This window comes from Camelus bactrianus, chromosome 8, assembly GCF_048773025.1.
Source record: "Camelus bactrianus isolate YW-2024 breed Bactrian camel chromosome 8, ASM4877302v1, whole genome shotgun sequence".
Lineage (NCBI taxonomy): Eukaryota > Metazoa > Chordata > Mammalia > Artiodactyla > Camelidae > Camelus > Camelus bactrianus.
In genome coordinates this window covers 29,588,186-29,601,298 of record NC_133546.1, presented here as the reverse complement: position 1 = coordinate 29,601,298, position 13,113 = coordinate 29,588,186, and positions in this window count along the sequence as shown.

The window sequence follows — 13,113 nt, the reverse complement described above, 5'->3', positions numbered from 1 at the left end:
AAAGTACTAATTTTCTATAATTATACAAAAAAATTAGGTGGCCAATGGAGTATATTGGGTGGAGACTCGTGTGTGTGTGTGTGTGTGTGTGTGTGTGTGTGTGGTTGCATCTGCAACAATAAATATCTTTTATTTGAACTACTAATGTGATCTATTGTGAGACTATGGCATGATACAGATACACAGACACACACATTCATTAGCTCTAATTCTATTTCCCAGTTTGCCAGTAGATTGATATGATATGAATGTGTACCCAGTATATGTATATATGTATGTGTATATTTGTACATGTATGTATATGTTTTCCTTTTCATTCAGCACACCCATATGGAAGTTAAAAAATAAAATATGGAAAACTCTTCACCCTCTTGGGTTCTGAATTGTGCCCCTTGACAGTTGATCATGTTTTAAAGTGTTCTTGGTCCTTTTGTGTAACTTGTATCCAGAGTTGTTCTTTGTTTACACTTAGTTTAGCTACTTCTTTCATAGTAAAGACATTCAAAAACTTCAAGGTATTAAAGCAATATTCTCGAAATAATAGTAAATAATCTAGCATTTCTTGCTGAGAAAATCAAAAGAGAAAATGAGTTCACATCTATAGTCATTAATCTCACATCTTTGGGGCTAGAGATGTTTCAAATTTAAGAAAACTTTGAATTTTAGGCAGATAATAGGATGCATGTAATATTTTACATTACACACCCAAGAGGACTGGAACTTCACTCTGTATTCAAATGCATTGTTTGAGCAGCAAAGTGTAGGAATATTCACTCCAAGCAGGATAGATAAAAACAGTAAACTATGTTAGTTCAGGTGAGGTTTTACCACCAAATTAGTTTGGGTTAGGTAAATTTTCTACCACCTTAAGTGTTATATAGATAGTTAGGTTTCAGGGCTTTTTAGATTTTGCATTTATAGCTAACAAATTGTGGAGATGTACAAATGTAATCATAAGAATCTAAAGATTGGTGTTAATGATTGAACTCCAAATACAATTTTAAATGATATGGTGAAGAAAAAGATGCTGCTTTAACAGAGTCAGATTATCCAGAAGAAGTAAAAAAGTAAACCTCCTTGCCCCTTGTGCCAGGATTGAATGAAACCAGTTCCCACAATGCTTTCTGTTCCTCTTATTATAGTTGGCTTTGCTTTGGAAGCCCGGCACTGTGTATTTTTAGTTTTAACTGACTTTCTCTAACCCATTTCTCCCTTTCGTGGCCTTCTACCACATCTGTTGTTCACTGCCTTTTTGAAATTAAAATAAAGTATTCTGCAGGATATCACTAAATCATAAAAAAATACTAAGAACAAACAGGCTCTATTTTATTTCAGGGAGCCGTGGAAATACCAATCAAAGTTGAGATAAATTCTTTCTGTTTATAGCCTTAATGGAGTTTCCTTTAGGTTTGGGCCCATGTTAAAGAGAAGATATATGTCTATGTGTATAAGTACACACTGATTTCATTGTTTCAGATTTATTGAGTAATAAATTGTATCTTGAAAGATGAAGTCACAAGAAGGGACAATACCTCTAAACAGTAGTGGCACAGAATCAAAACCAGTTGGCACGGGCGAGTAGTTATGAATATTTCAGTCCTGATCAGACAGTAATTTCTATACTCCCCCCCACAAGCTCGAACCAGGGCCACTAATCCCTGCAAACGTGGACCCCTGAGGCTCAGTGTCTCACTTCCCCTGCTTCTAAGTCAGTCGACCACAGTTCTGGGCCTAGCGTGGAAGAGCACCACGAGGTTACAGAAAAGAGCTGAAGAGGCTACACATTGTGTCAACTTTCAATACTACCTGGGAAAGAAACGTGGAAGCCAGGGCAAGTTTATCACAGTGGCCCCAGAGTAAAACTAAGTATTGAATGATAGAGTCCTGATTCAAAGAATGTGAATTGGATTTTCAATACAGTGAGAACACAGAGTCAGGGGAAGGAGCGTGGGGGCATTCCAGAGAAGAGAAACATCGAGTACAAAGGACGTGAGAACAAGCCAGTGAGATCTGCTTTGCTGGGAAATCAGGAGTGAGACTAAGGCAGTGGAGGGATGCTGATTGGCGGAGGCCTCAAAGGACAAATAAGAGAATTGTATTTTGGTTCGAAATAAAATAGCCCTGTTCTCTTTTTTTTAATTTTATTTTTTATTGAAGTGTAGTTGATTTACAGTGTTAGTTTCAGGTGTACAGCAAAGTGATTCAGTTATACATATACATACCCATATATTTTCTTTTCCATTATATGTTATTATAAGAAATTGAATATAGTTCCCTGTGCTATACAGTAGGCCCTTGTTATTTATCTATTTTATATATAGTAGTTTGTATCTGCTAATCCCAAACTCCTAATTTATCCCTCCCCTGACCTTTCCCCTTTGGTAACCATAGTTCGTTTTCTATGTTTGTAAGACTGTTTTTGGTTTATAAATAGGATTTGTATCATCTTTCTTTAGATATCATATATAAATGACATCATATGATATTTGTCTTCCTCTGTCTGACTTACTTCACTTAGTATGATAATCTCTAGGCCCATCCATGTTGCTGCAAGTGGCATTATTTCATTCTTTTTTATGGCTGAGTAATAGTGCATTGTATATATACATATACCATATATATATATATACACATATATATACAACAGTCCATTGTACGTATACATATACATATATATACACACATATACATACGATATATGTATATCCAGTTATTTGTTGATGGACATTTAGGTCATTTCCAAGTCTTGGATATTGTAAATAATGCTACTATGAACATTGGGGTGCATGTGTCTTTTTGAATTACAGTTTTCTCTGGCTATATGCCCAGGAGTGGGATTGCTGGATCATAAGTTATATCTGTTTTCAGTGTTTAAGGAACTCCATACTGTCCTCCACAGTGGCTGCACTAATTTACATTCCCACCAACAGTGAAGGAGGGTTCCTTTTTCTCCACACCCTCTCTAGCATTTATTATCTGTAGACGTTTTGATGATGGCCATTCTAACTGGTGTGAGGCGATACCACATTTTAGTTTTGATTTGCATTTCTGTAATTATTAGCAATTGAGCATCTTTTCACGTGCCTATTGGCCATCTCTGTGTCTTCTTTGGAGAAATGTAAAATAGACCTGTTATTGAGCCCTGGTGTGACAGAGGAAATCAACATATAAGGAACATTGTTTTACCAGCAGAGTAGAATAAAAGACCACAGAGAGCATGCTGGTTGGTTTGTTGGAGAAGGCTTAGGATTTGACTTTTGTGGGCCTAGAATAACTGCGAAGGAATAGATTTTTAAAAACACCTTGGTTGCAAAGTGTGCAGTCTTTATGATGAAGGCCTAAAAAAGAAGCTGTGTGGTTAGGTATCCAAGATGGCTGTCCTCTTGCTCTCCGTGCATCCCCTCTGCGACCAGTGCCTTATTCACCGACACCCTACTCTCATGACTGACCTCCCTATATATTTGCCTTAGGCCCTAGCTAGTGATTGTTCTGACCAAAGGGGCCTTGAGGGGCATGCCCCTCTGTTGTTTTCCCTGATAACAAATGAGCTAACCTGATGTCAATTCCTGCTATAATTGCTAACCTCCTCCTGCCCTGGAAGCAAAGCCTGCAGCCATGTCCTGCCTGCCAGACCACTGCACATGGTGGGGAGTCACTCCAGGACCTTGCTTCAGGCATGTAAGATCCCCCATCCATGAAACCACTGCTGTCTCTGTTTTTGACTCGAGGTTCTTATTCGGTCTTGAAACTGGGCAAGCCCAGGGCTTGAAGGCCTGCATGGTGCGGCCCAACAGAAGGCAAAATGAAAAAGAGGAAAAATGACTTCAAGATTCTGATGGCAACAAATTAAGGTGATTGTGATGCTATCGATAAAAATGGTGAGATTAAGAAAATAGGAAATGAGAAGCAAACTGTTGGATTCACCACTAAGTTTCAGGGCCAGTTCAAAGTTCAGTGAGCATCAGCATCACCTAGCAGGCTTAACAAAACAGATTGCAGGAACTTGCTCTCAGAGTTTCTGATTCCACAGGTTGGAGGTGAGCCCATCATTTGTGTTCCTGGGTACCACACTTTGAGAACCATGTATGTTAAGTCATGTCCTCAAAGACAATTAATGATGATGGAGATGAGGATGGAGGTCTGAGGCCAACAACATAAGTATGTGAATTATCTGTATCCAGGTCATTGTTGAAACTATGCTGTGGAAATTGCTGATTTATAGCACTTTCCATCATTTTTATACCCTCTATCATCTGTTTCCTTAATTATATTGCTGACATTAAAGTGAAATAAATGTTCAGTCTCGGGTAGTTGGAATAAAAGGGACTGATTGTTTAAGAAATAAAAACACTGATTCTGAAAATAGGCAATGAGTATATAAGTGAAGAGCAGAGCAGAGCTTTTGAAGGATGCTACAGGAAGAGACGTAGGAGCAAATTGCAATCAGGCATTATGTGGCGGTTAAAAAAAAAGGACCTCTAGGTACTTGACAATCTACTCTAGAAATTTCTCTCACTCGCCGTGAAGAAGCTAAAAGGTAGAAAGTTAAGAGGAAAAGTTAATAAGTCTACTTTATATTTTAATTATTGTCAAGTACCCAGGTGCTTCAGTGAACAGTTTCATGTACATATAAATTACTTCTGTGCCCTAGCATATTTGCAGAAATCTAAATGAGATGTTGTTCCATTTAAAATTTAAATAACTCCCTTGAGAAAATGCCAACCAGACTGCTTCAACTAGAAGCCAATGCATAAACATGTATTTGTTATTTACTTGTTAATGTGTCCGGCATCTTGATGTATTTTGGTGTTCTTGCATGGAACCTAAGGTCCTCTGTAATGTGATTTGATGACCCTAAAATGATGTGTAAGAAAGTAAATAAACAATACTGTGGTGGATGTAGGGTGTATTATTTATAGAAAGACTTTCTCCCCCTTCAAGAGATAATGGTTACCAAGCCTGATACTCCATTGTTCCAAAAGTGTTCAGACGTGCCTAAGCTTGCACTTTTTACAAAATGGCAAGTTCAGATCCACGAGTGCAACTCTCTAACGGGTGACTCAGCGGAGGGAAGTTCGCCTGAGACTTAAGGCGCGAACTTGGCTTTGTTCAGCAGACTCTGGCTGATTGAGTCAGCCTCGGCTCTGACAAGGCAGCTGCTGGCAGAAGTGTGCAGTCATTTCACATTCTCCATATTCTGATTGGAACTTACCTCTTAGAAGAACAATTTAAAGTTAAAATGGGGGTGGGGGGAAGTTCAAGTTCAATACTTCGTACTTGAAAATACACAACTTCCATGCTCCAGTTGGGGAAAATTTTGACTAAAAACAGATTGTTTTAAAAAAAAAAAATGCCCCTAGGGTTTCTTGGACATAAAATTGTTTTTTTGAAAACAACAATATGATGAGTTAAAAATGAATGAATCAGAAACATACGGATTAAATTTTCCCTGAAATTTGCATGGATTTGGAAGTCATGGACAAAAGGGTACTTGGCAACATACATTTGAGATTTTTATCCAACCAAAAACATTTGAGAAATAATCTGAGGTGCTTTGGTGGACACAAAACTGTGCCAGATTCTTTCATTTTTATAAACTGCACTACAATTAAAAAAAAAATAGGAGAGAGAAAATGACCTAATTGCAATTTAATGAAGACATGGAATACTGCTTGTGCAGCAACTAGCAAGTTCTGCAGTTAAGCACCAGCTTTTTTAAGAGATCGGGCTACGGGCATTTAAGAGCCAGTCTCAATCAAACAGGAGCAGCACTTCTATAGACTGCAAATGCTCTCTGCCCACAGCTACATTGGGAGAACAAGCTGAGGCTGTGGAGGGAATGTTTTATTTGCTGGCTGTTTTTCTCCCTCACCTAAATGAAATGAACATCAGCAATCACAATGACTAAAATATTATTTTAAGAAAAACACATGGTGATGCCTATTTGTATGCATTACTAGCCTTTTATTTGTTTTTTGGTTTTTTTTTTTCATTACACAGCATGTCAGTAAGCTGATACTCTGGGGCCAAGACTGTGGCTATAAAGGCCTTCTGGGGTGTCCAATATCAGGTAGGACAGAGCCAAATTTATACAAACTGGCACTTGAACAAGTGAAAATCAGCTTCAAGTTGTTTTATAAGCATTCACAATGTCATTAGTATTTAGAATGACGATCTCTAGATCCATCCATGTTGCTGCAAATGGCATTATTTTGTTCTTTTTTATGGCTGAGTATTATTCCATTTTGTAAATATACCACAACTTCTCTATCCAGTCATCTATCGATGGACATTTAGGTTGCATCCATGTCTTGGCTATTGTAAATAGTGCTGCTATGAACATTGGGGTGCAACCAGGGAAGGGGGTTGAGAAGGAATAAATTTGAGAGTTTGAGATTTTAAAATGTTAGCCACTATATATAAAAATAGATTTTAAAAAAAGTTTCTTCTGTATAACACAGGGAACTATGTTCAATATCTTGTAATAACCTTTAATGAAAAAGTATATGAATATATGTATGTACATGCATGACTGGGACATCGTGCTGTACACCAGAAATTGACACATTGTAATTGACTACTTCAATAAGGGGAAAAAAAACAATGTCATTAACAAAATGATTTATGAGGAAAATATATTTTGAAAAATCTCAGTTCTATTGTTTTCATTGTGCTAAATATTTTTCAGCCTTAGGAAAGTTCTTAGTGTAACATTTTTTTCCCCATGGCTTTTTCTGGTGGATCAAATACTCATATCCCATTCATAGAGGATTCATATAAGGTCCTATTCCATAACTACATCCGTGTAATAGCTTAGAAAGTTACTGTATTGATAAACGGACATTTTCTAAATATTTACTGTTTGGTTGAAAAGAGAGGTAAAGAAGAGGAATAGAATGCATAGAGAGAATTTTTATGGACATGGAGACCAGAGTGTATAATTTGTAGTATTCAGTGCACAGACCTAAAATTTAAATTTACAACCACGGAAACAAGCAAGGTCATTAGGAACCTTGACTTCCTCCAGATTTGCTCTTGACCCCGGGTAAAGAAAATCACCTTTTCTTACTTTGCAGATGGTTCTAGCTGAAGCCAGAAGGAAGGCTCCCGTGAGCATAGTAAGCTGTATCATAAGCAATTCACTTTCTGACGAATAAGCTAATAATAAGAGTAGTTTTTAAGTGGAATCCAAGATGAACCAGGGAGTCATTCACAGAGCAGGTCCTGCTGGGTGTGTTCATTATTACTTGGCCAAACAAAATTAGTTGTATAAATAATATTTGAAGTTTTTGAAAGTCAGTCCCTCTGGCTTCTTAACTCTAGTAATATCATGTCATAGGTAGGGAAGGGGAACATGGAAAGGGCAAACCCATACAAAAGTAGGTGAATTTACTCAGAAGATGGTTAGAGAAACCTATGATGCAAATGCTGGGTTTCTGAGTCTCTCTTTAGAGAAAATCTATCCAGCCGAAGGGGATAAGGGCCTTTTGTTTCCAAGGGGGAGGACCTGAGCCCTCAGTGAATGTCAAAATTTGTGAATTCTACCGTAATACTTTATTTTCCCACAAAACAAAAGCAAAAGCACAAGTGAACATCTATGTACCTCTTCAGACACATAAGTGATTTATCGCTTTCACTTAATAAGTACATTTTACTGTTTCTGGTACTTTCTGAATCTGTCTTACAATCAGCTTCTACTTGTTTCCACGTAGAACCCGCAGGAGAACTCTGCTGCCTTGTAGAGCAGAGCCACTGTAAACCCTGACACACCACTTTTCAGCATAGCAAGTCTCCCCTAGGGGGATTTTCCACTACTGTCTCCCACCCCAAGTTGACCATCTCAGTTTGAGCTACTACCTGTGTGTTTCTGTGGCAGCCTGAACACTGCCCGTCACAGGTCTTGTCACTTTCCATTGTGATTGCCTGCTTACTTATTTTTATACCCACTAGACTGTAAGCCCCATGAAGGCAAGTACTGTGTCTGACGTGGTTTATTCATTTCTATAATTGAAGTACATAGAAAAGTGCCCAGGACGGGGCAGGTACTCAGTATGTTTTAATATATGAATAAATGTATCTGGGTGATGTTCTACATATATGGGCTTTTACTAGATGGTGATATCTACTAAAGGGCTATATACATTTGAGAGCATGAAAACATAAATGGTATCAAGAATGTACAAATGGTGAACAATAGACTTAACACATGATAGAGAGTTTAAAAAATTCAAGGGTACCTTGTCTTTTAGAAACAATTTTCAGCGTTAGTCCATTTTATACTATCTTTAATTTTCTTGTATTCCTCAACATCGAATCCACTGTTGACCACTTCTGATCGTGTTGAGAAACCGGCTGAGGCTAAAACTTGTTGCTTTCAGCATGCCTAATCTGATGAGAGCCATCTTTGTCTCGAAATACTACATTTAAGAGATCCATGCTCTTTATCACTAGTAACAACATTTTTCATTTTTTCCAACTTTTATTTTATAAAATAATAAGGAAAAGGTCAGTGAAGATTTAAATGGTTGTACAAACTGCTGTACGGGCCAGAGGGTGATGGTGCCAAAACGGCTGAGGTTTGGGAGGCACAAGAGACCCCCTCATGCAATCCATCAGCCAGTTCCTCAGGGTCTTCTTCCAAAGCATGCCTTGCATATATCAACTTCTTTTCCTCTATTACAAGCTCCACAGTCAAGCCACCATCATCCCTCCCTATCCTTGTGTGCTAGTCTCCTGATAACCCCTGCTTTTATTTTTGCCCCCAGAGAGTATCCTGTCTACCATAGAGCGGCCAGAAGGATCCTTTAGAAATAAGTCACTGGCTTAAAATCTTCACTGGCTTCTCTTTGCTTTTAGAAGGATGATGCTGATTTCTTGTTCTATTGTACGAAGTCCTCCCTGACTGCCGGTCTCCTTCTCTGACCTCATCTTACACCGTCCTTGGGCACCCTCCTCCTGCCCATTGGGCTTCATTTCATCCCCAATATGCCAAGCTCTGTCCCACCTTATGGCCTGAATGCTCTGCTCTTTCTGCCTGTAATGTTTTTCTCTCCTCTTCATCCTCTTTTTCAGATCTCAGGCTGTTTGTCCTCTAAAGCAGTCACCCCTCTTATTCTGCATCTCTGCATAGAGGTTGTGCTCAGTACTCATTTTCTTTTTTGTTGTTGGTTGTCCATTTCCTCACAGGAATGAAGCTCTTTGAGAGCAGGAGCCTGCGTCCCTTCGGGAAGTCAGACCTATGGGTTCATGGGTAGTTCTCAGCTTTTCTTTCTGCAAACCCAAAGCTGATTACACCCTTAATGAGAAAATCACGTCAGGGAGATTCTAAATGTTAACAAACTCCCTTCATCCATATGAAATCACGTCAGGGAGATTCTTCATCCATGAGAGTCCTTTTCTTTCCTGAATGCATTGGATTATTGGAAAGATAAAGTGCACGTAAAATACTACAAAAAGGACTAGAAAGGAGTAATGAGGGTGGAAACGTTAAATATAATGTGTGAAAACATTTGACACAGTACCTGACACGTATTAGGAACCAAAATATGCTCATTGGTTTGTATATTTATCCCATTATTCACCAATCCCTTTACTCGTTGACTCACTAGATGTAGTTCCCCAAATCCAGGGCACCAGTAGATACTGACAGTAAAAGGGGCATGTCTTCAGAGAGGGATAAGAAGTAAATCCACCAAAGCTGCTAAAGGCTAGAAAAGACAGCCAGGAACGTGAATGGCCTGGCACTGAATACACTCAGCACAGAAACTTTTCGAGGAAGAGAAATTTGATAGAAGCTAGTTGGAGGAGTTAAATGTGTGCCTGATCTTAGAATTTCTATTGATTTTCTATACCCTTAAAAAATGAGAATTAAATCTACGAATTTGCTGAATATATACACATTTAAATGTTAGTCCAGTTTACTATGACGGGATAGCAGATTACCACACAATTTAATGGCACAAAATAATGATTTCCTATGCTCTCAAATTCTAGGTCAGTAATTCCAGACGGACACTGTTGGTTAGTTCTCACGTAGGGCTAGATAGGGGTGACAGTCAGCTGAAGGCTTGACTGTGGCTTGAGGTGGCTCCCTCACAGGTGTGACAAGCTGATCAGATGCCTCAGTTCCTTTCCATATGGGCCTCTCCAAGGGGCTGCTTTCCTGTCATAGTATGGTGGCTAGCTTCCCCCAGAGTGAGCAATCCAAGAGCTCATGGTGGAAGGTACCATGTCTTTTACAATCTCGAGAGTCACACACTGTCACTCTGTACTCTGTTGGTCACACCGGACCAGCCTGGATTCATTGTTAGAGTAGATGACACAAGGATGTGAATACCAGGGAATGTAGATCTTGGGGGCCATTTTGGAGGTTTGCTAATGCAGATATCATTAAATATTAACGTTTTTGGTAAATAATATGCTTAGAGGATGCCCAGGGATCAAAAAAGAAATTTTCCATGACCAAAGTTAAGAAAAATGAATCACTTACAGCAATCAGTAATATAATTTTAAAATATTTTTTATATTTTTAAAAATAAAAATTTATTTTGAAAATGAAAATGCAGAATTGTATAAAAGAATACAAAATTATACTACTCATAAAAAATTCCAAATATCTTTTTAGACAGGATCTTTCATTCATTCATTTAGCCAATCATGCACTTTACTAAAATTTATTGAATGTACATAGTCCTGTAAAAAGTAGCTGTGAAAAAAATGATTTTTGTCCTCCTCTTTTCAAAAGTAACTTAGGCCATTAAGGTACTGGTGCTTTGACCAAGAAATTACAGAAAGGAATGACTCTGCATAGATTGCTGCCTTAAAAAAAAATTGTTCCAAAAAAAGTTTTGGAACATTTAGACCCATTTCCTGACAGTTTTCCACTGTTCCTTCCAGTGCAAACCCGCAGTTAGTAAAGGAGGTGGGGTAGGAGCCTTAAAGCTTGATTTGAATAGTCACTAGTTTTAAAGTATAGTTTGTTTTTTATTTAAAGACACAGCAGTGTGTGCGCACACATGCACACACACACACGCACAAATGCCCCACATGCATGTGCATATCCCTGTAAAGCATTGGGTTGACAGTAAGTTGTGCAACTGAATTTTGATCTCCAGGTTCTTCTCTCTGAAAATCAAGTCCATATGACTCTGAAGCAAGCTGACAGGAAGGGTGAGAGAACAGGTTTAACCAAATTTAGACCCACTCAAAGCCTCATGGAATCTAAGTTTAAAATAAACCAAATTTTCCAAATCTCTCCAGATTTTGCTTTGCCTAGCACAGGGGAGAACATCTTTCCAGTAATTTGAAAGAAGAAGAAGAAAAGAAACAGGAGCAGCAGTTTGAGAAATAAGTTCCATAGCTTCTCAGAAAGTTAACAGTCCAAATAAAACAAAACCCTGATATCTTGGTTACTAACTTAGCAAGTACCTGTGGAAGGATTCAGTTACCCTGCAAGGTCTGAGTAGTTCCAAATGGGTAGGTGTAAGGGGATGTTTGGTGAAGTTCTTTTGAGTTTTACCAAGCCCAAAGCATTTGAAATCTACCTGGAAATAGCTGAGCCCAGACTACCACTGGATTTGTAATAGATATTGTGTCACAGAACAGAGCGTATTCAAAATTCATGAAAAGAACCATTCAATAACATCATTGGAGGCGGCCACATTGCAGACAGGTGTTCCATAAATAGGTCCATAAGCTCTGTATTTACATTTCCAGCCTGGTGTCCTTGTGAAATTCAATCATAATGGCTCTTGAGTTGAAATATATACAAATTGACACAGAAAGTTTTGTGCCAACACAGGATATTTATGTTTGCATGTAGCAATGACATTCCTGGATGATCTGAAGTTTTGCCTAAAAACTCCAGGTGAGATCAGGCCTGATATATTAACTAAATTAGGCTAGCTTGAACAAATTGCTAGCATAAAAAACTGACCTAGTTTCTTCATCATGGGTTAAAAAATAATGATCATTACAGGAAGTGAAACCTGATTACATGAAACTGAACCCACGCAAAACTGAAGCTATTCAGATAAACAAAGTTTCCTCCAAGAAAGTTCTTCTGTACCCTTAACATTAAATGTTTAGTGCTGTATGTGAGACTTAAGGTTATCAGTCAGAAAATTTTAGAGTGATTATTTGTCTTGTGAGAAGTTTTCTGTTGTTTCTTCTTTCAATTATTGCAAAGTCATAATTTGTTCTTTATGCCTACTTACTTTTGGGAGCACATTTATCATGTAAGAAAGAGACTTTGGAGAAGTCATATTATATACATCACTCTCTTTGTCAGTGTTTATGTAAATATTCATTCACAGGCCTGATCACCCCTGTCACGTAATGTGCTCTGACATACATGATGCTAGTAAAATTGAGAAAGATTTCCCCTATTTTCAGTTACTCCAAAATTTTTGTTTTGAATACATTTTTTGTATTTATTTTATTGCTGTATAGTTAGTTACAATGTGTCAATTTCTGGTGTACAGCACAATGTCCTAGTCATGCATATACATACGTATATTTGTTTTCATATTCTTTTTCATGAAAGGTTGTAAGATATTGAATATAGTTCCCTGTGCTATACAGAAGAAATCTTTGTAAATCTATTTTTATATATCGTGGCTAACATTTTCAAATCTCAGACTCCCAAATTTATCCCTTCACATCCCTTTTCCCCCAGTAACCATAAAATTGTTTACTATGTCTGTGAGTCTGTTTCTGTTTTGTAGATGAGTTCATTAGTGTCCTCTTTTTTTTTTTTTTTAGATTCCACATATGAGTGATATCATACGGCATTTTTCTTTCTCTTACTGGCTTACTTCATTTAGAAAGACAATCTCCAGGTCCATCCATGTTGCTGCAAATGACACTATTTTATTATTTTTTTATGGCTGAATAGTATTCTATTGTATAAATATACCACTACTTCTTTATCCAGTCATCTGTAGATGGACATTTAGGTTGATTCCATGTTTGGGCTATTGTAAATAATACTGCTATGAACATTGAGGTGCATGTATCTTTTCGAATTAGAGTTCCCTCCAGATACATGCCCAGGAGTGGGATTGCTGGACCATATGGTAAGTTTACTTCTAGTTTTTTGAGGAATCTCCATCC